Source organism: Dendrobates tinctorius, unplaced genomic scaffold, assembly GCF_039654945.1.
Source record: "Dendrobates tinctorius isolate UK_male_01 unplaced genomic scaffold, ASM3965494v1 ptg000079l, whole genome shotgun sequence".
NCBI lineage: Eukaryota > Metazoa > Chordata > Amphibia > Anura > Dendrobatidae > Dendrobates > Dendrobates tinctorius.
In genome coordinates this window covers 9,894,908-9,921,871 of record NW_027361747.1, presented here as the reverse complement: position 1 = coordinate 9,921,871, position 26,964 = coordinate 9,894,908, and the positions used below count along the sequence as shown (strand labels likewise).

Here is a 26,964-nt window from a genome sequence, read left to right as displayed (position 1 = left end):
TTTGTCAGAGTTGAGTGACACTGGCCTGAAAACACCACAATTTGCTAATTTTTGCACAACTCCATGTCGCGTAAGAAGTGATCGACTCTTCTAAGTAATTTCCGAGTAATGACTGATGCATCGGGGCCGTGTGTGACAATGTACTCGGGACACTTTAGATGACGAGCAGAGGTCACTAGTGAGGTGGGGACTAACGAGCAGGGAGTGATGCATAAATCAACCTTCTATCCTTGCTGCAGTCTCTCTGGACGGTCACTAATTCTGAACACCCGACTACACTCGATCAGGACGATACATCGCGCAGCTTGTCGCGATCCCGCGAGTGTCCATCCTCTATCGCACTCCCACATTATTACCGCTAGGTGGCGCTGCTGCCCTCCGGCTGCTCACAGGATGGCGCAGAGCTCAGTGAGTCCAGTCCCCAGTCTGTGCACCTGCTCTGCCGTCACCTCCCCCATGTACGGTCCTCTGCGCCCCCCACACTCAGCCCTGCCTCCCGGGCACGCCATGCTGTGCCGTCACTGCGCCCCTAGATGCCAGGCTGCAGGCGGCCATGTGCCAGACCCGGCCGAGGGAGGGCACAACTGCCCCTGATACACACATACGGGGCGGGGCTGCAGGGTTTCGTCACGGGGAGCAGAGAGCTGACATTTCCGCAGCTGCGGCACGCCGAGGAGCCGCGGAGGGTGTGGGTGGCAGCACTCGTCACCCCGTACACCAGGCGTCCCCGGAGCCCGGGCCAGGTACGGTGCCGTCACCCGCAGGTGTCTGCGGCAATGGCGCTAATATGGCGCACACTTTACACTGCACACATGTCAGTTTGATTTGGGTTGTTGGTAAATAAGTTTTGTAAGAAGTTTTTAGTGATTGTGTGACACATAGTATGACATGGACAAGAGGCTGGAAGTGACCCTATGTGCCTGCACCGTGCCGGGGGCCAGCTTGTGAGGGAACCGTCCTACTTTGGACCCTGCTGACTGGTCTCTGTTCACACATTAGAAAGTCTGTTCCGTTATTGGAATTCATGCAGATAATGGAGCAATCTCATCCATCACCATGAGACTCCGCTGCTGCTGGCCCTTCATTTTATGCTGCGCTATTTTATTTGTTATTAGTGATTGATTCCGGAGCAGTAAATCGGGTGTCTGGGGGTCCTCCGGCTGACGGTAAATCGGGAGTCTGGGGGTCCTCCGGCTGACGGTAAATCGGGTGTCTGGGGGTCCTCCGGCTGACGGTAAATCGGGAGTCTGGGGGTCCTCCGGCTGACGGTAAATCGGGTGTCTGGGGTCTCCGGCTGACGGTAAATCGGGAGTCTGGGGGTCCTCCGGCTGACGGTAAATCGGGAGTCTGGGGGTCCTCCGGCTGACGGTAAATCGGGAGTCTGGGGGTCCTCCGGCTGACGGTAAATCGGGAGTCTGGGGGTCCTCCGGCTGACGGTAAATCGGGAGTCTGGGGGTCCTCCGGCTGACGGTAAATCGGGAGTCTGGGGGTCCTCCGGCTGACGGTAAATCGGGAGTCTGGGGGTCCTCCGGCTGACGGTAAATCGGGAGTCTGGGGGTCCTCCGGCTGACGGTAAATCGGGAGTCTGGGGGTCCTCCGGCTGACGGTAAATCGGGAGTCTGGGGGTCCTCCGGCTGACGGTAAATCGGGAGTCTGGGGGTCCTCCGGCTGACGGTAAATCGGGAGTCTGGGGGTCCTCCGGCTGACGGACACTGTCTGCAATAGTCCGCACTTTACATTAGACCACTTCCTGTGTATTTCATAGAATCATAGAGTGGTAGAGTTGGAGGGGACCTCCTGGGCCATCGTGTCCCACCCCTTGCTCAAAGCAGGATTCACTAAATCATCCCAGTCAGATGTCTGTCCCGCCTCTGTTTGAAGACTTCTATTTGTATAGGTCATAGGCGATATGGAGCTGAGATGGGCTATTACCACGCTGATTGTTGATGTTTAATTACAAGAAACATTAAATCAAATAGATAAAAGCAAAAAAGGGTCACACACTGAACTTATGTGTCCATTATAGACCGCCAGTAAATTAGTTAGTATGACGGGTGGGATCGTTTCCCATATATATGGTATATGTGTACATATAATGCATGTGTATATGTCTGGGTAGAATATACACGCCGCATAGTGTATATGTGTGTAGTGTATATATAATGCATGTCTGTACACAGTTATTAAGTTATTTGTATTTTTGATGATTAAATTTAGTATTGAACAACTCTAGTTCTGTGGGTCAGTCCCAAAGGTTAATAAACCTGACACCTGAATATTTAAGAAAGCAGAAGTGAGGTTTTGTCTTTCTTCAGAGAATATCTGTGTGCAGAATTATTATGCAACTAAATGAAGTGTAAATTTTTCACATATAAGTTGTTTATTTTCTATTGTTAAAGTGAGAACACCTCAATGTACAAAATACATTTCACAAAAAGATGTTCGTGACAAATATAGTTGCCTTTCTTTTTCAATAAGTCTTAAGCCTTCCATCCATGAAGTCTGTCAGTTTCGTAATCTGTTGATTATTAACCTTTTGAACAGCACCAACCACAGACTCCCAGATGGCTGTCACCAGGAATTTCAGGGCGTCATACTAACAAAATTTTCGGGCTCCTTGAGACTTCGCCTCTACACCTTGAACCTTCCACCGTCCATCACCCACTCTTGGAAAAACTCCACTTCTGCACCTCATCCCCACCAATCACACATTAAGAGTTCCCATAGAGCAACAGATCACAAAAATAGCCATCAGCTTTTGTTTTTGGCCCAAAAATGTTTAAGATGCTACCACCACGACAAGGTAGACTCTTTTGGTCGGGCCCTACTCTACTCTACCCTATTAAATATTTCTTAAAATATCCAATACTCTTTTTAGGTATATTTGTATTTATTTTTTTTTAAGGGAAAGTATCACATTCATGTTTTAAAATAACACTACATACAAGGGACAAATACCATCACACCATGACTAGACCACATATTACTACCGCATAGTGACCGAATAATGCCGCATACAAGGAGCAAATACCGCCACACTATGACCAGACCACATATTGCCACCATATAGTGATCGAATACTACAATACTGATCACTAATAAAAAAAACCTACAATACTAATATTACCATAAGTGCCGTTATGCACAGGAGCTCTGTATTTAGTATACAGTGTATAGTGTCAGTGTACAGGTAATAAATACAGGGATCATCAGTAACATTTTACACAGGAGCTCTGTATATAGTGTATAGTCTACAGCAGGGATCCCCAACCTGGAGCTCGGGAGCCACATGTGGCTCGCGATCTCATGAATTGTGGCTCGCGGCTGTCTGCTAGCTTGGTGCATTAGCTCCAGGTCTAGCAAACAGCTGCGAAGAGTACATCTCAAAATGGTGAATTTTGTGAGTAGTCCGACACAAGAGCAGATCTGGATGCACATATACTGGTCTTAGGGGTTTAGAGATAATTTAAGTATGGTATGCTGGAGACAGGATGATACTACCGGTTAGAGGAGGTGCTTGAAGCTGGATACAACAGTGTGGTGGGAGTGCTGGATGGAAGAATACTGAAGAGGGGGATTGTGGGAACCCTTGGATCTTTGTATACTACTTCTGTGGAAAAGCTTTGGCTGCCATTATACCCATAATAGGGGCTTTGGTTGCCACTAATGTAAGGTAGTGTGGGAGCCAGATGTGGCTTGCGACCATGTCTCAAAGCTGAACATGGCTCGCGACCCTCTCTCAGAGCTGAATGTGGATCTCAAGGTTAGAAAGTTTGGGGACCACTGGTCTACAAGTAAGGCTAAGTCCATGCATTCAGTATTTCTAAGCCAAAACCAGGAGTGGAACAATCTTAGGAAAAGTATAATAGAAACACGTGTTCCACAAATGCATTTTTCACCAATTCCTTGTTTTGGCTTTCAAATACTGATGTAAATTACTGACTAAATATTGAATGTGTGAACGTGGCCTAATAAAATGACTCAGCAGTGACATTATACACATGATCTCTCTATAGAGTATATAGGTAATACATTGCTCACCAGTGAAATTACACACAGGAGCTCTGTATATAGTATCAATGTATAGGTATTACAGTGATCACCAGTAACATTATACACATGAGCTCTGTATATAGTGTCAGTGTACAGGTAATAAGGATCAACAGTGCCATTATACACAGGAGCTCTGTACATAGTGCCAGTGTACAGGTAACACACTGGCTCACATTTCTAGTTCGAGTCCTTCATCTTCGCATTTCTTCATCCAGCGCAGACTGCCATCACTTCTTCCAGCCAGTACTTGTCTCTATAGAAAATAACACAGTTATGTAGAGCACCGCTTCCAGAGCACATTTCCCACTTTTTCCCCAAGTTCTAGACGACGCAGCTGAATACAGACGTGCACCCATCATTAATATAAATTTAGTTACTATGCATCCCACCATTCCAATTATAAGTTGTAATTCACCTATGTGCCCCCACCAACCATAAATAGCCACTTTCCCCACCAAATATACACGTAAATTTATTGGCACCTGTACTCTTTTCCCCCAATTCAATACCATTCACACTCCTAGATCCTCAACGCTCCCCCCGATTCATTAAATTTACTTTCCCCCCCTCCACTCCAATTCATTATATCGTGTCCTCTTTCTCTCACCCCCACCCTTTATTCATTATCAACTTCTCTCCCCCACCCTCAATTCATCATCATGTGATCTCCCCCACCCTCAACGCAGCATCATTTACTGTCTGCCATCCTCCAATCTCAATTCATATTATTATACCCTAGGACCTAAGCCCCCACCTCTTTGCTTCTGCTCACTAGGCCCCATACACCATTGGGGGCAGTAATGCTCTGATGGCGGTCATGCTCCCAAACACTGTTCAGAAGTGTCCACTGCTTTCCTTCACCGTAAATCTCCCTTTTACGAAGGGCCCACAAGTTGTCAATAGGTTTTAATTCAGGTGAGAAAGGGTTCATCTCTTTTTTCTTTAATCTTTAAGACCATTACTGGCAGCTGAGCAGTGGAGACTTCTGTGCATGTGATGGAGCATTGTGATTCATAAAAATCATGGTTTTCTTGAAAGATGCATACCTTTTCCTTTACCACTTCTTATGAAAGTGTCTTCTAAAAACTGGCAGTATGTTTGGGAGTTGATTTTGAGTCCATCTTCAACCCAATCAGCTCCAACCAGCTCATCTTTAGTAATACAGCCCATATGAGCAGCATGGTGGCTAAGTGGTTAGCACTCAAACCTTGCAGCGCTGGGATCCTGGGTTGACATCACATCTAGGACGATATTTGCAAGGAATTTGTATGTTCTCCCCGTGTTTGTGTGAGTTTCCTCTGGGTTCGCTGGTTTCCTCCCACACTCCAAAGACATACTGATAGGAAAGATAGATTGTGAGCCCCAATGGGGACAGTGACGATAATGTCTATAAAGCGCTGTGGAATTAATAGCGCTATATAAGTGAATAAAATAGATAAATAGATAGCAGTTCCCCACCTTCACCTTACTGGCGTCTGAGTCATAGAGGAGGTCTATTTCCATAACTGATCCACCCATCTGGTTCGTCAAGAGTCATTCTCTCATCAATCCATAAAACCTTTGAAAATTCTTGAAGTTTGAAAATGAGCATAAAAATGATGTTGTCAAAATACTAAGAATCCTGCAGACAGTCTACATAATGTACAGTGGCAACCAAAAGTTTTGCATTTTTTTAAAGTGTGAATAGTATTACTTCTGTTGGGTTGTTTTGATGCCATTTTCCTGGTGATGAATTGAAAGTGCATGAAGCTATTATCATGTAAGACCTTAATTTTAACCAAAATGCTTTAGAAAATGGGTATGGTTATTTAATGAAAGAAAACTGATTGTCAAAAGTTTTGCATATACTATTATATTGTTCACAACATAGTTATTCATTGTTTACACAGCCATAACTAAGTATTTTGTAGCATAACCTCTTGCTTTAATAACTGCACCACACCGACGGGACATTGAAGCCACTCGGGTGTTCAAGACATCCTGAGGGATCTCACTTCATTCCATTTGCAAATCTGCAAACAATTCAACTTTATTTCTATGGGTACGGGCCCCAACTCATCACCCTAACTCATCCCAAAGGTGCTCTATAGGGTGTAAATCAGCTGATTGGCTTGGCCATTGCAACAGGTAAACATTTTTCTTTGCTAACCAATTTTTGACTAATGTGTGCTTAGGATCATTGTCTTCCTGGAATTTCCAGCCCCTGCCTATGGTTTTACCATGTGGCAGCATTACATTCTCCTGGATATAGCTGTACATGTTAGCATTCATATTTCCATCAATGCTATGCAGAGGGCCAATGGCAGATGCAGAAAAGTAGCCCCAAACCATGACATTGCCACCACCATGTTTCATTGTTGGTGTTTGGTACATTGCATCATTACATTTTCCAATTGGGCGGTATATATAGTGCTTGTCATCACTACCAAACAGATTGAGCTAGGTTGGATTCAGCCGACAACAACACTTTAGACCAATCTGACTCTTTCCATTGGCTGTGTTCTTTGGCAAACTCAAGTCAAGATTTCTTTGCAGAGATGAGAGGCTTCCTGACTGGAACTTGTGCATTCAACCCTACTCCTACTAGCCGTCACTTCACAGTTTTGACTCCCTTTGATCCCATATTCTTCGTTCATTTCATGCGTAATCTGTACATCAGTTTTATGGACATCAGATAATGACTTTTTCTTAATAATGTGATCAACTTTGGAGGACGTTTTCCATGGTCGTCCACTTCTAGGTTTGTCTGCTGTTCCATAACCTTCTTGTTCCTTCTTTATTATACGTCTCACTTGACTCTGAGAGCAGTTGAATTCCATAGTTCCTTTTTGGCTTTTGCCTGACTTCACTCTCAGAATAACAAGCTTCCTGACATCTGGTGATAAATTTGGCCTTGTCTTTGCCATGTTTTACCCGAAAAACAAACACACAAAAAAAGAAATTGGGCAAAATTTGACTATCCATGACAAAATATGCAAAACATTTGGCCTAGCAAATGTTGAAAATTAACACATAAAGGGATAAAACAACATCAAACACAATTTTCATCCTTATAGCTGACAACCTTTGCTTCCAGTTTACTAAAATCACCGGGAAAATGGCATAACAACAACCAGATAGAAGTAATCACAATTTAAAAAAAAATGCAAAACCTTTGGTCGCTACTGTATGTAGTTATGTGCATAGATTATATAGCGGCTATTATAGCACTAGCGCTTTGCCTAATGTACTTTAGGATATGATTAGCAGCTGGCAGAGACAATGGTTCTGTGTGCTGATTGTCAATGAATGAATAACTGAATGTGTGCTCATTACCGCGCTGGGGCAGAGAAACCACTGTCAAAAAGACAGAAATACTGAACAGATTGCCATGGTGGACTAACCTTTAACCCCTTTAACTAGTTAAATCCCGCTGTCAAAGCTGACAGTGGGCATTTAAATAGCATTTCCGGCCGCCGGGCCGGAAATGACATCATCGCCGACCCCCGTCACGTGATCGGGGGTCGGCGTCATGTTGCCTGGACAACCAGAGGTCTCTATGAGACCTCTATGGTTGTTCCAGGCATATGGCTTTCAGCGCCACCCGGTGGTCGGCGGTGAAAGCACAGCAGTAAATCTGCTACATATGGGCGATCTGCTAATCGCCCATATGTAGCAGTGCCGATTGGGTTGCGCATGCTTCTCCTGTGGAGGCTATTGAAGCATGCCAAAAGTAAAAAAAAAAAAAAAAAGTTTAAAAATAAAAAAATTTAAAAAACCTAAAAGTTCAAATCACCCCCCTTTCGCCCCAATCAAAATAAAACAGTAAAAAAAAAAATCCCACATACACATATTAGGTATCGCCGCATTCAGAATCGCCCGATCTATCAATAAAAAAAAATAGCATTAACCCGATCGCTAAACGGTGTAGCGAGAAAAAAATTCAAAACGCCCGAATTACGTTTTTTTGGTCGCCAAGACATTTGCATTAAAATGCAATAACTGGCGATCAAAAGAACGTATCTGCACAAAAGTGGAATCATTAAAAACGTCAGCCTGGCACGGAAAAAATAAGCCCTCACCCGACCCCAGATCATGAAAAGTGGAGACGCTACGGGTCTCGGAAAATTGCGCAAATTTTTTTTTTTTTTTTTTTTTTTTTAGCAAACTTTGGAATTTTTTTCACCACTTAGATTAAAGAGGACATAGACATGTTTGGTGTCTATGAACTCGTAATGACCTGGAGAATCATAATGGCAGGTCAGATTTAGCATCTAGTGAACCTAGCAAAAAAGCCAAGCAAAAAACAAGTGTGGGATTGCACTTTTTTGGCAATTTCACCGCACTTGGAATTTTTTTCCCGTTTTCGAGTACACGACATGGTAAAACCAATGGTGTCATTTAAAAGTACAACTCGTCCCGCAAAAAATAAGCCCTCACATGGCCATATAGACGGAAAAATAAAAGAAAGAAGGGGAGGGAAAAATGAAAATGCAAAACCAAAAATACCCCTGGTCGTTAAGGGGTTAAGTGCAGTTGGTTTGGACTGCATGTGTTTCGTAAAGATAACTTTACTCCAATCCCTCAGGTAACGACTGCGGTGCCGATTATATACTGAGTTGGAGGTGAGTGACACTGACGGTACCTTCACATAGAGGGTATACAGAGAATAAATAAATCCTAAATTATTTTATCTGCAGGATGTAATCCTCGTGTTGTCAGTAAACAGTGTGTGATACGTGGTCTCCTAGTGCCAAAAGTGAGGGCTGAATAGCAATATAGATATTACACATATATACAGTCATACCCGAAAGTATTGGCTCCCATGAGATTGTTCCATATAATGATGTATTTCTCCCAGAAAACGATTGCAAATATACATGTTTTGTTATACACATGTTTATTTCCATTGTATGTATTGGAACAACACAAAGAAAACAGAGAAAGGCAAATTGGACATAATTTCACACAAAAAAAACCAAAATGGGCAGGACAATATTGTTGGCATCCTCAACTTAATATTTGGTTGCACACCCTTTGGAATAAATAACTGCAATCAATCGCTTCCTATAACTATCAACAAGCTTGTTACACAGCTCAACTGGATTTTCGGGCCACTCTTCTTTTGCAAACTGCTCCAGGTCTCGTATTTGAAGGCGCCTTCTCCCAACAGCAATTTTAAGATCTGTCCGCAGGTGTTCAATGGGATTTTCATCCGGACTCATTTCTGGCTACTTCAGAACCCTCCAGCGCTTTGTTTCTATCCATTTCTGGTACTTCCTGAAGTGTGTATGGGTTCATTGTCTTACTGGAACACCCCTGACCTAGGATGCAAACCCAGCTTTCTGACACTGGGCACTACATTGCGACCCAAAATCCTTTGTTAACCTTGAAATTTCATAATGCTGTGTACACAGGCAAGGCACCCAGTGCCAGAAATGGCAAAACAACCCAAAAACATATTTGAGCCTCCACCATGTTTGATTGTAGGTACTGTGTTATTTTCTTTGTTGGCCTCATTCTGTTTTCAGTAAACAGTAGAATGATGTACTTTACTAAAAAGCTTTATCTTGGTCTCATCTGTCCACAAGACTCTTTCCCAGAAGGATTTTGTCCTGACTCCCATACATATTCGCAAACTGCAGTCTATCTTTTTTATGTCTCTGTGTCAGCAGTAGGGTCCTCCTGTGTCTCCTGCCATAGCATTTAATTTCATTCAAATGTCAACGGATGGTTTGCTCTGACACTGATGCACCCTAACCCAGCAAGACAGCTTGAATTTCTTTGGAACTTGATTGGAGCTGCCTATCCACCATCTTGACTATCATGCGTTGCAACCTTTCATCAATTTTTTTTTGCCGTCCACATCCAGGGAGATTAGCTACAGTGTTATGCCTTGTAAACTTGTTGATTATGTTACACACTCTGGACAAAGGAACATCAAGATCTCTGGAGATGGACTTGTAACCTTGAGATTGTTGATACTGTTCCAACAATTTTGGTTCTCAAGTCCTCAGGCAGTTCTCTTCTCCTCTTTGTGTTCTCCATGTTTAGTGTGGCACACACAGACAAACAATGCAAATATTGAATGAACTTCTCTTTTTATCTGGTTTCAGGTGTAATTTTCATATTGCCCACACCTGTTACTTGCCACAGGTGAGTTTGAATGCACATCACATGCTTGAAACAAAGTTGTTTAGTCACAATTTTTCGAAAGGTGCCCACAATTGTGTTGTGCCCATTTTTTGTGAAATTATGTCCAGTTTGCCTTTTTTCACAGTTTTCTGTGTTGTTACAATGCACACAAAGGAAATAAACATAACAGAACGTGTAATCAGAATAATTTTCTAGGAGAAATACTTCATTTCTGTAACAATTTCAAGGGTACTGTTACGCTTCCAGGAGTGGACCCTCAGGATCGCTGTACCTGGATCCACCTGGGCGAGCTGACCTTGGGATACCACCCCCTATATAGGGAGTGTCAGGAGCAGGCCCGGGGGTCAGAGACAACGACTGCTGATACCAAGGGTCGGCTCATAGGAGATGAGGCTAACAGCGGTACGGGATATTGGGGAGTGACAAAGAACCGGGCATAGGGAAGGAGCTGATGGCAACACGGAGTACACGGAAGGAGGAGAGAGGTGCAGGAATGGAATCCGGGGATTGGGAACCAGGGACCGTGGGAGCAGAGCAGTGTGCAGTAATGGAATTCGGGGATTTGGGAACCAGGGACCGTGGGAGCAGAGCAGTGTGCAGTAATGGAATTCGGGGATTTGGGAACCAGGGACCGTGGGAGCAGAGCAGTGTGCAGTAATGGAATTCGGGGATTTGGGAACCAGGGACCGTGGGAGCAGAGCAGTGTGCAGTAATGGAATTCGGGGATTTGGGAGCCAGGGACCGTGGGAGCAGAGCAGTACGCAGGAATGGAATCTGGGGATTGAGAAACAGGGACCGTGGAAGCAGAGCAGAGTGCAGGAATGACCGGGAGTCCAAGGATCCGAGATCTTCAGAGCAAAAGGACAGGGCAAGATGAAGACACGGAGAGGAACAGCACTCTGATGAGTGCAAGAGGACCTGAGATTGCACAGGAACCGGGGTATCTAGGGAAGGCAACGCGGTAGGTACAACAATAATCAGGCGCTTCCTCTAGTAGGAAGCAGCCTGCTATACCCGGTATCCTCTCCCCAGACTGGGCAGTGCTTCCAGGTCATAACAACCCGACAGTATTAGGCTGCTGGGAGAGCGCACGCCCGCGACCTAAGCGGTCGGGTGCGCATGCTCGCAGAATGAGATCCCCAGCGCGGCTGGAGATCCGGAAGTGCCGGCGAGGGACCCTGGCAGAGGGAGAAGCGAGGTAAGTATCACTCCCCCGGCCGACTGTATTAACAGTACCCCCTCCCCTACATCCCCTTTTCTTAAGGCTGGCAAGAAACCTCGTCAGGATACTGAGTGCATTGATATTCGCCAGATGGTCCCACAACCTCTCCTCAGGACCATACCCCTTCCAATCAATTAAGAAGAAGGTCTTCCCCCTTTTTCCTGGCAAGTATATCCCTCACCTCAAAGACATTATTAGTACTGACAGGTGGAGGAGAAGAACCAGAGGAAGAGTGAAAACGGTTAAGTACCACAGGTTTAAGGAGAGCTACATGGAAGGTGTTGGGAATGCAGAGCGAGGCAGGCAACCTCAACTTGTAGGCAACGTCGTTGATTCGTCCCAAGATCTCGAAAGGACCAATGTAACGGGGTCCGAATTTGTAGGAGGGAATTTTGAGTCGGATATACTTGGACGAGAGCCAAACTTTATCGCCGGGTTGATAAGGAGGAACGTCCAATCGCCTTTTATCGGCATGCCTCTTCATCTGGGCACACAACTTTTCGAGTGTCTCCTTGGTCTCCTTCCAAATCCTAGAAAAGTCCATGGACAGAGAGTCGGCTGCCGGAACACACGAGACTGGAGAGACCGGCAGAGGCAGGTTGGGGTGCTGGCCTGAGACGATGAAGAACGGAGACTTGGCAGCAGACTCACTGGTGTGATTGTTGTATGCAAACTCAGCCCAAGGAAGGAGATGGACCCAATCATCCTGGTGGGAGTTAGAAAAATGTCGGCGATAAGAAGTCAATACCTGTTTAGTCCGTTCCACCTGACCGTTGGACTGGGGATGATAGGCGGAGAAGTTCATGGTCACGTCCATAAGTTTGCAGAGAGCTCTCCAGAACCGAGAGATGAATTGGACTCCTCTGTCAGGCACGATGTGTTGCGGAAAGCCATGGATACTGAAGACGGGCTGAATAAAAATCTTAGCCAACTCGAGAGCAGAGGGCAAGCCAGAGAGTGGGACAAAGTGGGCAATTTTTGAAAAACGGTCCACAACCACCAGAATGACAGTGCAAACCTTGGAGTGAGGAAGGTCGTTGATGAAATCCATGGCTATATGCCGCCAAGTAAACGAAGGAAGAGGATGCAGGGCCCCAGAGGGTAGATGTCTCGGAATCTTGTTCCTGGCGCAGGATGGACAGGATGCTGTAAAATCTTTAACGTCCCGGCGAAGGGAAGGCCACCAATAATAGCGGGACATAAGGAAGTAGGTCTTAGTCCCTGCATGACCGGAAATTTTAGAAGAATGGCCCCAGCTCAACACCCTCTTTCTGTCTTTCTTTGGAACGAATGTTTTACCCGGCGGTAGGGTATCAAGATTCAGGGGAGCCACAGTGATGATCTTGGAAGGATCGATAATGTGAGATGGATTCTCCTTCATGTTAGTCACCTGGAAGGACCTGGACAATGCATCAGCCTTGACGTTCTTCTCGCCTGGCCGGAAGTGCAGTTCAAAGTCAAAACGGGTGAAGAACAGGGACCACCTGGCTTGCTGGGGGTTGAGTCTGTGTGCAGACTGAATGTAGGCCAGATTCTTGTGATCGGTGAAAATTGTGAAAGGATGTACTGCCCCCTCAAGAAGGTACTGCCACTCTTCCAATGCCAGCTTTATGGCTGATGGAATAATTGCGTTCAGAAGTAGAAAACGCTTTGGAGAAAAATCCACAAGTAATCAGACGACTGGTCGATGACCTTTGGGAAAGCACTGCCCCTGCCCCGGTGGAGGAGGCATCAACCTGGAGGATGACTGGTCTGCTGGCGTCAGGACGATGAAGTACCGTTGCTTTTGCAAAAGCTTGCTTCAGAGTCAAAAAGGCGTTTTTGACCTCAGCAGACCAAACACTGGGATTAGCTCCCTTGCGGATTAGAGGCGAAATATGCATGGTTAGAGAGAAGTGGGGAATGAACTGTCTGTAATAGTTTGCGAAACCAAGAAATCTTTGGATAACCCTCACCCCGAGGGGTCGCGGTCAATTGAGAATGGTAGACACTTTCTCGGGATCCATTTCTATACCAGAGTCAGAGATGATGAACCCCAAAAATGGTAAAGAAGTCTGCTCGAAAATACTCTTCTCGAATTTGGCGTATAGGCGGTTCTCTCTCAGACGTAGTAACACTTGACGAACATTCCGTCTGTGAGAGTAACAATGATGAACTTGGCACTTAAATGCGTGAAAAAATTCTTTATATTTTATTGGCATCCAAATCACATGAATTCTGAACGTTTTCGGTCCTTCATTGGACCTTCATCAGAGAATTTGTCAACATGATTTACTGTTTAAAAAACAGAAACAGAAATACATTCAATAAATTAAGTATCATTAAGTATCACGTGATGCACACAAATAGAAAAATTAGGTGGAACGAAAATTATATAGCAGGTTATGTCGAATAAGCTTATATAAAGTCCTGAACTATAGAGATTGTTAAACAAAGACGCATAATGCGTAGTCCTTCCGCGAAGATATATGTGAGATATAGTATTAAGGAAAAGAACAACTATACTATGCTCAGTAAAAGTAAAGTTGAAGTGAAGCTCCTCTGCAGTAGAATAAAGGATACAAGTTCTCCAAGGTATTGTGTGCAATATGTGTCAAAGAGGATTGTATTTAGTGCCTATATCATATATGGTTTGAACATGCTGGTCCTCCTAGGAGGAAAGAAGGAAGAGTATAGTTAGACCAGATATTATAATCCAGTGCAATATATTCATTTATTTATAATATACGTGCGCTACCCATGGGTATATAATTTTCGTTCCACCTAATTTTCCTATCATTGTTACTAGTATTACGAGCTGGATACCCTACTTGTGCACCTTCTCAGTAATTTTTGAAACTTTGAGTGCCTTGCTGTTTATTACTATTCCGTCTATGAGAGGGCAGATCTGGAGAAAAACGAGAATGTCATCAAGGTACACATAAATGCGGTTTTCCACTCGTCCCCGGCGTGGATACGGACCAAGTTGTAGGCCCCGCGGAGATCAAGCCCAGACTGGGCAGTGCTTCCTGGTCATAACAACACCACAGTAATAGGCTGCCGGGAGAGTGCGCGCCCGCAACCTAAGAGTATGTGCACACGGTGCGGATTCTGCTGCGGTTCCGCAACGTTTCTGCACCTGCGGGTCTGCAGCAAATTCTGCTGTGTTGTACAGTACCTTTATTTCCTATGGAAATAAAAAAAGCTGTGCACATGCTGCGGTTTACAAACCGCAGCATGTCAATTGTTTGGTGCAGAAACGCTGCAGTTTTACACCTCATCCATTATGAGGTGTAAAACTGCAGGCAAAACCGCAGATATTTACCTGCGGTTTTCTCTACAAAATCCGCACACCCAAAAAACTACGTGTGCACATAGCCTAAGCGGTCAGGTGCGCATGCGCGCAGAATGAGATCCCCAACATGGCTGGAGATCCGGAAGTGCCGGCGAGATGCGGCGAGGGACCCTGGCAGCGGGAGAAGCGAGGTAAGTATCACTACCCCGGCCGACCGTAGTAACAGGTGCTAACACTTTCGGGCATGACTGTATACCATAAACTGATGCAGCACTCTGTGAATTAAAATGCTCAATGTGCAGGTTAGAGTATCTAAGTGACCAGATATTCAGATCAATGTAATATAATATACACAAATTATGTATTAGTAAAAGATAAAAGCATTACATAAACAGTAAGTTAATTTTGTACCACAGTTGCCGTCTTATTGCCTAAATAAGTGCGCAGTAATTGACCTTCCAACACCAAAGGATAACAGGTTACAAGCATGTCCTCCACTTAGTCACTGGGAAGTTACCTTGCGTGAAAAGCTGCGTGCAAGAAGTGTCCAAAAAAGTCAGTCCAACCGATGATATAAAGGTTGAACTATGCTGCGCGAGTGTCTTCCTATCTGACAATTGTGCTCGTACTTTTCTCTTCCATTTCTGTATTAAGCGCTCCGTCAGCAGCACTGCTGGATCCTCGTGAAGGTGGAGAGTGACATCACTCCTGAAACCAGGTTGTGCCGAAGTAACCAAAAACTGATGCGTTTCAAAGGCTCACAGTGCTGCTTTCTCAAGGTATGGCCATGGCACAGATTGGTCTCCTTATGTATTCGCAGGTCACTGTCTTTGCAGGCATTCATAATTCTTTCACTTATGCGATATCCAGAATGTCAATAATGAGTTTGATTAAGCACACTAAGAGTAAAAATTAAAAGATACAAACATATACTCTGATAATATTAAATCTACGTACTTTAATAAATCACAAATGTTAAAATATTAACGAATCGTGCATTAAAATTCTCTATTTGCTGTAATGTAATAGGAATATTGAGTACTTATATAATACCTGACAGTGTATTCGTATGTCACCAATAGATTAAAAATAAATAGCACATTAAACTGAAGGTGATGCTTGAACCTCCCTTTATCATAATATAAGCAGAATTAAGGTGAAGGAAACATTCACATCCATATACCTATCTAGTTGTTTAATTCACCTTAATTCAGTTTATATTATGATAAAGGGAGGTTAAAGTATCGCCTTCAATTTAATGTGCTTTAGGGGTGAGAGCAATGACAAAATGCAAAAGTGACCAAAACAACAGCCACAAAGCACTAGAAATGGTCTGTGGTCACCCCCTGCAGAACCACTCCTTTATAGGGGTTGTCCTGCTATTTGCCTATCATTTCTACCTGTTGTCTGTTCCATTTCTACAGCAGCAGGAAAAATTGATTCATAATCAGTGTTGCTTCACAACTGGACAGGTTGATTTTACACAAGTGTGATTGACTTGGAGTTACATTGTATTGTTTAAGTGTTCCCTTTATTTTTTTAAGCACTGTATACACTAATGAATAAAGATTTGCAACTGGAATATTCAGTGATATCTAGGATGTGGTATTTTATTGAGCAGTGTGTGTGTGTATATATATATACAGTGCTCAAAAAAATAAAGGAAACACTCAAATAACACATCCTAGATCTGAATGAATAAAATATTCTCATTGAATACTTTTTTCTGTACAAAGTTGAATGTGCTGACAACAAAATCACACAAAAATCATCAATGGAAATCAAATTTATTAACCAATGGAGGCCTGGATTTGGAGTCACACACAAAATTAAAGTGTAATGTAATGTCCATAAAACAAGTCAAAATTATGCTCAGTATTGTGTGGCCTCCACGTGCCTGTATGACCTCCCTACAACGCCTGGGCATGGTCTTGATGAGGCGGCGGATGGTCTCCTGAGAGATCTCCTCCCAGACCTGGACTAAAGCATCCGCCAACTCCTGGACAGTCTGTGGTGCAACGTGACGGTGGATGGAGCGAGGCATGATGTGCTCAATCGGATTCAGGTCTGGGGAAGAGGCGGGCCAGTCCATAGCTTCAATGCCTTTATCTTGCAGGAACTGCTGGCACACTCCAGCCACATGAGGGCTGGCATTGTCCTGCATTAGGAGGAACTCAGGGCCAACCGCACCAGCATATGGTCTCACAAGGGGTCTGAGGATCTCATTTTGGTACCTAATGGCAGTCAGGCTACCTCTGGAGAGCACATGCAGGGCTGCGCCGCCCTCCAAAGAAATGCCACCCCACACCATTACTGATCCACTGCCAAACCGGTCATGCTGAAGGATGTTGCAGGCAGCAGATCGCTCTCCACGGCATCTCCAGACTCTGTCACATCTGTCACGTGCTCAGTGTGAACCTGCTTTCATCTGTGAAGAGCACAGGGCGCCAGTGGTGAATTTGCCAATTATGGTGTTCTATGGCAAATGCCAAGCATCCTGCAAGGTGTTAGGCTGTGAGCACAATCCCCATCTGTGGACGTCGGACACTCAGACCATCCTCATGGAGTCGGTTTCTAACCGTTTGTGCAGACACATGCACATTTGTGGCCTGCTGGAGGTCATTTTGCAGGGCTCTGGCAGTGCTCCTCCTGTTCCTCCTTGCACAAAGGCAGAAGTAGCGGTCCTGCTACTGGGTTGTTGCCCTCCTACGGCCCCCTCCATGTCTCCTGGTGTACTGGCCTATCTCCTGGTAGCGCTTCCAGCCTCTGGAGACTACGCTGACAGACACAGCAAACCTTCTTGGCACAGCTCGCTGTTATGAATGCGTCACCGAGGACAAAAAGGCAAAACAAGCTAAGCCACAGAAAACCAGAGTGGTTGGTAACAATGCAGATTGCAGATCCCTGATCTTACCACACAACTAGCAGTAGCCGTGGAGCGTGCCTACGATGAACCTAGACGCCTCGTCATGGCCGGAGGACTACATAAGCCTAAAGCAAGAAAAGGGAATACTAACTGCCCCAGAGCAGACCCCAAAGGAATAGATAGCCCCCACACATGTATTGACGGTGAAACAAGATGAAGGCACAAACACAGGCAGGAAAATAGGCTGAGCAAATGATGGGGCCCAAACTAACTAGACAGGAAAGGGAAGACACTGTCTGCAACCTGCAAAAAACCCCACAAAAATAATGTCCAAAACTCCTGATAGCAAAATTAACCCTGAAGTCACTAGACTTCTCCCACTATATCAGCACTCTGAAATATTCTGAGACAGAGCAAAAAGAGACCGAACTAGTAAGGGACAAAAAGCCAATTGGCAAAATGCTGATAAATAAGAGTGGAAATTCAGCTCAGCCCCCCAGTCGGGGCTGGCAGACCACACAAAAAGCTGAATAAACCAACAAAATCAAGTGTGAACATTAGCAGAAAAACTTAGCTTTAGATGACTGGAACAGAGCTGAAAACCAAAAGCTGACAAGCCAGAAGGAATCACCAGCAACTGAATAGGGCGTCGGCTGTCTTAAATCCAATCTGAGAATCCTGAGATCCAATCGTCATCCTCATTCTCAGGTGGCAGATCTCCACCGATCAAACCAGCCGCACCACCTCCCAACACCACTAGAGGGAGTCCAGAAGGGGAACCAGAGAATGAACTCACAACAGTACCCCCCCTTGAGGAGGGGTCACCGAACCCTCATCCACGCCACCTGGCCGATCAGGTTGGGCCCGGTGAAAAGCACGAACCAATCTATTGGGATGAATATCGGAGGCAGAGACCCAAGAATTATCCTCCTGACCATAACCCTTCCATTTGACCAAATACTGGAGTCTCCGTCTAACCAAACGAGAATCCAATATTTTCTCTACCTCATATTCCACATTGCCTTCGACCAGCACAGGGTCAGGAGGTGCTGCCATAGGAACCACTGGCTCAACAAACCTCTTCAACAACAGAGATTTGTGAAATACGTTATGGATCTTGAACATAACTGGAAGAGCCAATCGAAACGAAACAGGATTAAGAATTTCCAAAATCTAATAAGGACCAATAAATCTTGGCTTAAATTTAGGAGATTCAACCCTCATAGGAATATTCTTAGACGAAAACCAAACCATATCACCCACTTTAAATCGGGGACCAATGGTCCTATGCCAGTTTGAAAATCTCTGGGCCTTTTCCTGAGAGAGTGACAACTTATCCACCACTTGGTCCCATATCTGCTGCATTCTCTTAACCACCGTGTCCACACCTTGGCAGGACGAAGATTCCACTTGCCCTGAAGAGAATCGAGGATGAAACCCAAAACTACAGAAAAAGGGTGACATCAAAGTGGCAGAACTAGCTCTATTGTTCAGTGCGAATTCGGCCAAGGGCAAAAATGAGACCCAATCATCCTGATCAGCAGATAAAAAACATCTCAAATAAGACTCCAAAGTCTGGTTTGTTCTCTCAGTCTGTCCATTGGTCTGGGGATGAAACACGGAGGAGAAGGATAACTGAATTCCCATATTGGAACAAAAGGCTTTCCAGAATCTGGAATCAAACTGGACTCCTCTGTCGGACACAATGCTCTCAGGAATCCCATGTATCCGAACCACCTGTTGTAAAAACAAGAGCACCAACTCAGCAGAAGATGGCAACTTTGGGAGTGGTACAAGATGGACCATCTTCGAAAATCTATCACAAATCACCCAGATAACAGTCATTCTCTGAGAGACAGGAAAATCAGAAATAAAATCCATTGCGATATGGGTCCATGGCCTCTTGGTCACCGGCAAGGGCATCAGCAACCCACTAGAACGAGAACAGGGTTTAGACCGAGAACAAGTCCCACAGGACTGTACAAAATTCGTGACGTCACGAGATAAGGCAGGCCACCAAAAGGACCGACTCACCAAATCTCTGGTACCAAAAATACCTGGATGACCAGCCAATGCGGAGAAATGAATTTCAGACCTCACTCTTTCTTCACTGGTCAGGAACATACAATTTTCCCATAGGGCAACGCTCAGGTTTATCCTCCTGAATTTCCTCCAGGGTGCGTCTCAAATCGGGCGAAATGGCAGAAAAAACTACCCCCTCACCTAGGATGGTAGTAGGCTCGGTCACACTAAGAGAATCGGCAAAGAAACTCCTAGAAAGGGCATCTGCCTTAACATTCTTAGTGCCCGGAAGAAAAGAGACCACAAAATTAAAACCGTGAAAAACAAGGCCCATCTAGCCTGTCTAGGATTCAAGCGTTTGGCCGACTCCAGATAAATCAAATTCTTGTGATCGGTGAGGACCACAACTTGATGTCTAGCTCCCTCCAACCAATGTCTCCACTCCTCAAATGCCCACTTCATGGCCAACAATTCCCGATTCCCCACGTCATAGTTGCGTTCAGATGGGGAGAACTTTCAAGAAAAGAAGGCACAGGGATTCATCTTAGAAGTCACAGGGTCTTTTTGGGACAAAACAGCTCCTGCACCAATCTCAGAAGCATCTACCCCCACCTGAAATGGAAGTGAGACATCAGGTTGCCGTAAAACTGAAGCTGAAGTAAATCTCTGCTTAAGCTCCTGAAATGCTGAGATAGCCTCAGGAGACCAATTCAGCACATCAGCGCCCTTCTTGGTCAGATCAGTCAGTGGTTTGACAATACCAGAAAAATTACCTATAAATTTACGATAGAAATTAGCAAAACCCAAAAACTTCTGGAGGGCCTTCAAAGAAGTAGGCTGAACCCAATCATAAATGGCCTGTACCTTGGCCGAGTCCATTTCAATAGTCGATGGAGATAAGATAAATCCCAAAAATGAAATCCTCTGTACACCAAAGAGGCATTTCGATCCCTTAACAAACAGGGAATTCTCCCTCAAAATCTGGAACACAGTCTCCACATAGGAATCCCAATCACTAGAAAAGATCAAAATATCATCCAGATAGATGATTAAAAACTTATCCACTAAGTCACGGAAAATATCATTCATAAAGGACTGGAAGACAGAAGGGGCATTAGTGAGCACAAAAGGCATCACCAGGTACTCAAAATGTCCCTCCGGAGTATTAAACGCCGTCTTCCATTCATCCCCGTGCTTGATGCGAATAAGATTATACGCCCCCCTGAGGTCAAGCTTAGTAAACCAGCAGGCACTCTTGACTCTGGAGAATAAATCAGACATCAGAGGTAATGGGTACTGATATTTAACCGTCATCTTATTAAGGGAACGATAATACACAGTCTTAATGAACCATCTTTCTTGGCCACAAAAAACCCCCCAGCACCTAAAGGTGACGAGGATGGTCTAATATGACCCTTCTCCAATGACTCCTTAATATAGGATCGCATAGCATCATGTTCGGGTACTGATAAGTTGAAAAGCCGACCCTTGGGAAATTTACACCCAGGCATCAACTCAATTGCACAGTCATAACTCCTATGAGGAGGCAAAGACGCAGACTTGCTCTCACTAAATACATCAGAAAAATCGGCTAGATAATCAGGAATATCATGAGACTGAGGAGAGGTGGAGAAAACAGGAGCGTCCCTAAGAACACACTGACAACCCCAACTCACCACAGACCCAGATTTCCAATCCAAAACTGGATTATGAGTTTGCAACCAAGGAAAACCCAGAACAATAGTATCATGCAAATTATGCAGCACCAAAAATTTACAATTTTCTTGGTGGTCTGGGGCAACCCGCATCGTCACCTGGGTCCAAAACTGAGGTTTATTCTCCGCCAAAGGAGTAGCATCAATACCCCTCAAAGGAATAGGCGTCCGCAGAGGCGTCATGGAAAAAACACACCGTTTAGCAAAGTCCAAATCCATCAGATTCAACGCTGCTCCTGAATCCACAAAAGCCTTCGTGGATAAGGAGCAGATCAGAGTAATCACCAAAAGAAACTTAGGTTGTATACTGCCCACAGCAAATGTGTGTGCAAAACGTTTCTCTTGTTTTGGGCAGACAAATAGTATGAGAGACGTCTCCACAGAAAAAACACTGCTTATTACACCTTCTAAACTCCTGACGTTGCGCCCTAGACAAAACTCTATCACATTGCATAGGTTCAGACATTTGTCCAAAAGGTGGCAACTCCTCGTGTAGTTTTGCGTTCACGTAAACGCCGATCAATTTGAATGGCTAATGACACAGAATCGTCAAGACCAGAGGGAACAGGAAATCCCACCATAGTATCTTTTACGGTTTCTGACAAACCCTTCCGAAAGAGAGCTGCCAAGGCACCATCATTCCAGGTAGTAAGGACCGCCCACTTTCGGAATTTTTGACAGTATAACTCTGCAGAATCCTGACCCTGGTTCAATGCCAATAGGGCTTTCTCAGCTTGATCAATAGCATTAGGTTCATCATACAACAACCCCAAGGCTTGAAAAAATGCATCCACATTAGTCAGAATAGGATCTTCAGGTGTCAAAGAAAACGCCCAATCCTGGGGATCGCTGCACAGCAAAGAGATGACAATTTTAACCTGCTGCGCAGAGCTCCCCCATGAATTAGGCTTCAAGGCAAGAAATAATTTACAATTCTTAAAATTCAAAAATTTAGACCGATCCCCAAAAAACACATCAGGAGTAGGGATCCTTGGTTCAGCAGCATGTGAATGAGCGAGATAGGCGGAAATTCCCCACACTTCAGCAGTGAGCTGCTCCACACGATCAGACAATTGCTTAATCTCCATTAAAAAAAAAAAAAAAAAAATCCTCCTACGGCCCCAGAGAAAAAGAGGAAAAAATATACATGTAAAAGAAAAAAAAATTCTGACACTTTTTTTTTTTCTTTCTTTTTACAATTCTTTCCTGCTTTTGAGTACCCTAGAGTCTGCGGTATGGCTGGTGATTCTGTTTTGAATGGGTCACCGAGGAGAAAAAGGCAAAACAAGCTAAGCCACAGAAAACCAGAGTTGTTGGTAACTATGCAGATTGCAGAGCCCTGATCTTACCACACAACTAGCAGTAGCCGTGGAGCGTGCCTACGATGAACCTAGATGCCTCGTCACGGCCGGAGGACTACATAAGCCTAAAGCAAGAAAAGGGAATACTAACTGCCCCAGAGCAGACCCCAAAGGAATAGATAGCCCCCACACATGTATTGACGGTGAAACAAGATGAAGGCACAAACAGGCAGGAAAATAGGCTGAACAAATGATAGGGCCCAAACTAACTAGACCGGAAAGGAAAGGGAAGACACTTCTGCAACCTGCAAAAAAACGTACAAAAATAATGTCCAACACTTCTGATAGCAAAATTAACCCTGAAGTCACTAGACTTCTCCCACTATATCAGCACTCTGAAATATTCTGAGACAGAGCAAAAAGAGACCGAACTAGTAAGGGACAAAAAGCCAATTGGCAAAATACTGATAAATAAGAGTGGAAATTCAGCTCAGCCCCCAGCCTGGGCAGGCAGACCACACAAAAAGCTGAATAGACCAACAAAATCAAGTGTGAACATTAGCAGAAAAACTTAGCTTTAGATGACTGGAACAGAGCTGAAAACCAAGAGCTGACAAGCCAGAAGGAATCACCAGGAACTGAATAGGGCGTCGGCTGTCTTAAATCCAATCTGAGAATCCTGAGATCCAATCGTCATCCTCATTCTCAGGTGGCAGATCTCCACCGATCAAACCAAGTGCACCACCTCCCGACACCACCTGAGGGAGTCCAGAAGGGGAACCAGAGAATGAACTCACAACAGCTCGCATTGATGTGCCATTCTGGTTGAGCTGCACTACTTGAGTCCGTCTCATGCAACCACGAGTGTGATAGCACAACCAACATTCAAAAGTGACCAAAACATCAGCCAGAAAGCATTGGTACTGAGATGTGGTCTGTCGTCCCCACCTCCTTTATTGAGTGTGTCTTGATAATTGCCAATAATTTCCATCTGTTGTCTATTCCATTTGCACAACAGCATGTGAAATTGATTGTCAATCAGTGTTGCTTCCTAAGTGGACAGATTTAATTTCACAGAGGTTTGATTTACTTGGATTTATAATCAGTTGTTTAAGTGTTCCCTTTATTTTTTTGAGCTGTGTGTGCGTGTGTGTGTATGTATGTATGTGTGTATATATATTTATATATGCACACTATAAATTGCTGCAGTACTCTGTTAATGAAAGCACTCAGTGTGCAGTTTAGAGTATCTAATCTAAGTGTTATGGATTAACCTGAGATGGAGTAGTGATATTGCAACTACTAGGGGCAGCATCGGCATGCAGCGTAATCAGGATATAGCCAGAGGTCGGTACATGGAGCAACAGTTCCTTGGAGCAGTCACTTCCTGGCGCCGCTGGAGTGGCAGCCTGTTACAGTAGCTCCTTCTTTGCTCTCCTTTTTTCTCTATTTTTTCTATTTTTCCTTTCTCTTTTTTATTGTTACTCCAAAGGACATTGCACTATGGAAAACCATAAGAGGACCTGGACCTTCGATGGACTTTTTACCTTGTTTTACTTGGATCTATTGTGTTGGGAAATCCAGGAACTGAAAAAGACCCTATTGTCTATTCCAGAGAAGCTATACTGCTGCTTAGGGATACAGCAAGGCAGCATGCTGCTAATAGACCAGAGAACATTCTACCAGAAATAAGGAGGACTAAGAGAAGAGGTTGCAGAGCTGGAGCCCTCAGGAAAGCTAGAAGAAGGCGCTATAGACCTGCTCTTCCCTCCGTCATTATGGGCAATGTGAGGTCACTCGGGAATAAGATGGACGAACTGTCGGCACTGACCAGACATCATCGGGAATTAAGGGAGTGCAGTATGTTGCTGTTTACAGAGACCTGGCTCACCGAAGGTACTCCGGACACTGTTGTCTCGTTGGATGGCTTTCAACTTATTCGCGCGGACAGGACAAGGGAGAGCGGTAAGAGGAAAGGCGGAGGGCTGGCGATATTTGTGAATGATAGATGGTGTGACTCTAGGCATATCGTGGTCAAAGATCAAACATGCTGTAAGGACATTGAGCTATTAGCTGTGGGCATGAGACCTTTTTATTTACCGAGGGAACTATCGCATGTAATCATGATAGCTGCATATTTCCCCCCTTCTCAGTGGCGGCATCAGCTTTCGCAGGTCCTACAATCCACAGTGAGCATGATGCAGTCCCTTCACCCCCAAGCACTCCTTCTGGTTTCGGGAGACTTCAATCATGTGTCTCCAGCATCCATACTACCCGGTTGCACACAGTATGTTACCTGCCTCACTAGAGACAACAAAATATTGGACTTGTTCTTTGCCAATGTGAGAGGGGCATATGCCTCGTTAGCCCTACCGCCCCTTGGAAGATCGGATCACAACCTAGTTCACCTCCAACCCTTGTACAAGCCACTTGTACAGAGAGTACCTGATGTCACTCGCACAGTGAAGATATGGACTGAGGAGAGTGATGATGCTCTGAGAGACTGCTTTGAAACAACCACTTGGGATGTGCTGCAAGATTCCTATGGTGATGACATGGATGGTCTCACACACTGTATAACGGACTACATTAATTTCTGTGTAGACAACACGGTACCCACAAAAGTAGTGAGGTGCTTCTCTAACAATAAACCATGGATCAGCCCTGGAATAAAGGCTCTTCTCAAAGAGAAGAAGTTGGCCTTCAGATCAGGTGACAAGGGCAGGCTGAGAGAGGTGCAGAAAGATCTGAAGAATATAATCAGGCAGGGAAAAGCTAATTATAAGAGAAAGATTGAACTGAAATTGTCACAGAAAAGGATTAATGAAGTCTGGGAGGGTCTAAAGTCTATATCTGGGCATAGACAGACTTTCTCCAGGATGGTTGTAGATAAAGAGGGGCTTAATGAACTTAATCTATTCTTTAACAGATTTAATCACACACTGGCTGCTCCTGCCCCTGCATACCATTCACACCTCTCTGCTACAGTAACCTCACCCCCTGCTGCAACTTGTCAACTGAGCCAGGGTCTGTTCTTCACAAGTACCCAGGTTGCAAAAGAACTGGATAAGATCAAAGTTTTGAAGGCTGCAGGTCCTGACGGCATCAGTGCAAGGCTAATCAGAACCTGCGGGCACCAACTGAGTGAGATCATTACATATATGTTCAATATGAGCCTGAGAATAGGTATAGTACCACAACTGTGGAAATTATCGTGTGTGGTACCAGTTCCGAAGAAACCTTATCCGAAAGACCTTAATGACTATAGACCTGTAGCATTGACATCACACCTGATGAAGGTACTAGAGAGATTGGTTCTCACATGTCTCCGTCCTCTAGTGAGCTCGGATATGGACCCTCTCCAGTTTGCCTACAGGCCGGGCATTGGTGTGGATGATGCCATTATCCACCTTCTAGATAGGACTCTCTCTCACCTGGAGAAACCTGGGAACACTGTGAGAATAATGTTCTTCGATTTCTCTAGTGCTTTTAATACCATACAGCCAGGTCTTCTGAGAGACAAGCTGGGCCTTGTTGGCGTGGACTTCCAACTCTCCACCTGGATCCTTAACTACCTCACGAACCGACCTCAGTTTGTAAAGGTTCGGGACAGTGTGTCAGACACGGTGATCTGCAATATAGGGGCACCTAAAGGTACAGTTCTTGCCCCTTTTCTCTTCACACTGTACACTGCGGATTTTAAGTGCAACTCATCTAGCTGCTACGTGCAGAAGTATTCTGATGACTCTGCAGTAGTAGGCCTCATCACAGGAGGAGATGAAAGAGAGTACAGAGATACTAACCAAGCTTTTGTGGAGTGGTGTCAGAGGAACCACCTTAGGATTAATTCCGGGAAGACCAAGGAATTGGTGGTGGACTTTCGCAAGGGAAAAAATCCACCAGGAATGGTAAACATTCAGGGAAATGACATTGAGATAGTCGACACCTATAAGTACCTTGGTGTGATCCTCAATAATAAGCTTGACTGGGCCCATCACTTGGATGCAGTGTACAGGTAGGGCCACAGTAGGCTTTATTTGCTCAAAAGGCTGAGAGCCTTCGGATTTAGGGGGCACTCCTTGCATCCTTCTTCAACTCTGTTGTGGCATCAGTCATCTTCTTTGGTGTGGCGTGCTGGGGTAGTGGCATATCAACCAGGGACAGGAATAGGCTGGACAAACTGATTAGAAGGGCCAGCTCTGTCCTGGGATGCCCCCTTGATCCAGTTCAGGAAGTAGGCGACAGGAGGATACTGGCCAAGGTGAGCTACATGGTGCAGAATGATTCCCATCCCATGCATGAGACCGTGACAAAGATGTGCAGTACTGTCAGTGACCGGCTACTTCATCCTAAATGTGAGAGGGAGCGCTATCGAA

The 26,964-nt window shown here is 44.8% G+C and overlaps 1 protein-coding gene across 5 annotated transcripts in view; it reads left to right on the top strand.

Moving 5' to 3' along the window:
• Positions 1-264: 264 nt before the first annotated feature.
• TEC (tec protein tyrosine kinase) overlaps positions 265-26,964 on the top strand; it is a 181,765-nt gene continuing 155,065 nt past the window's right edge. For 2 of the 5 annotated variants that reach the window (XM_073583480.1, XM_073583477.1), the window contains exons 1-2: positions 468-743; positions 15,339-15,463. The gene's annotated coding sequence lies outside the window, so the exon portion shown is untranslated. Of the gene's footprint in view, positions 409-467; positions 744-15,338; positions 15,464-26,964 lie in introns of those variants that run through there. The other 3 variants (XM_073583479.1, XM_073583476.1, XM_073583475.1) reach the window with 3 other exon arrangements.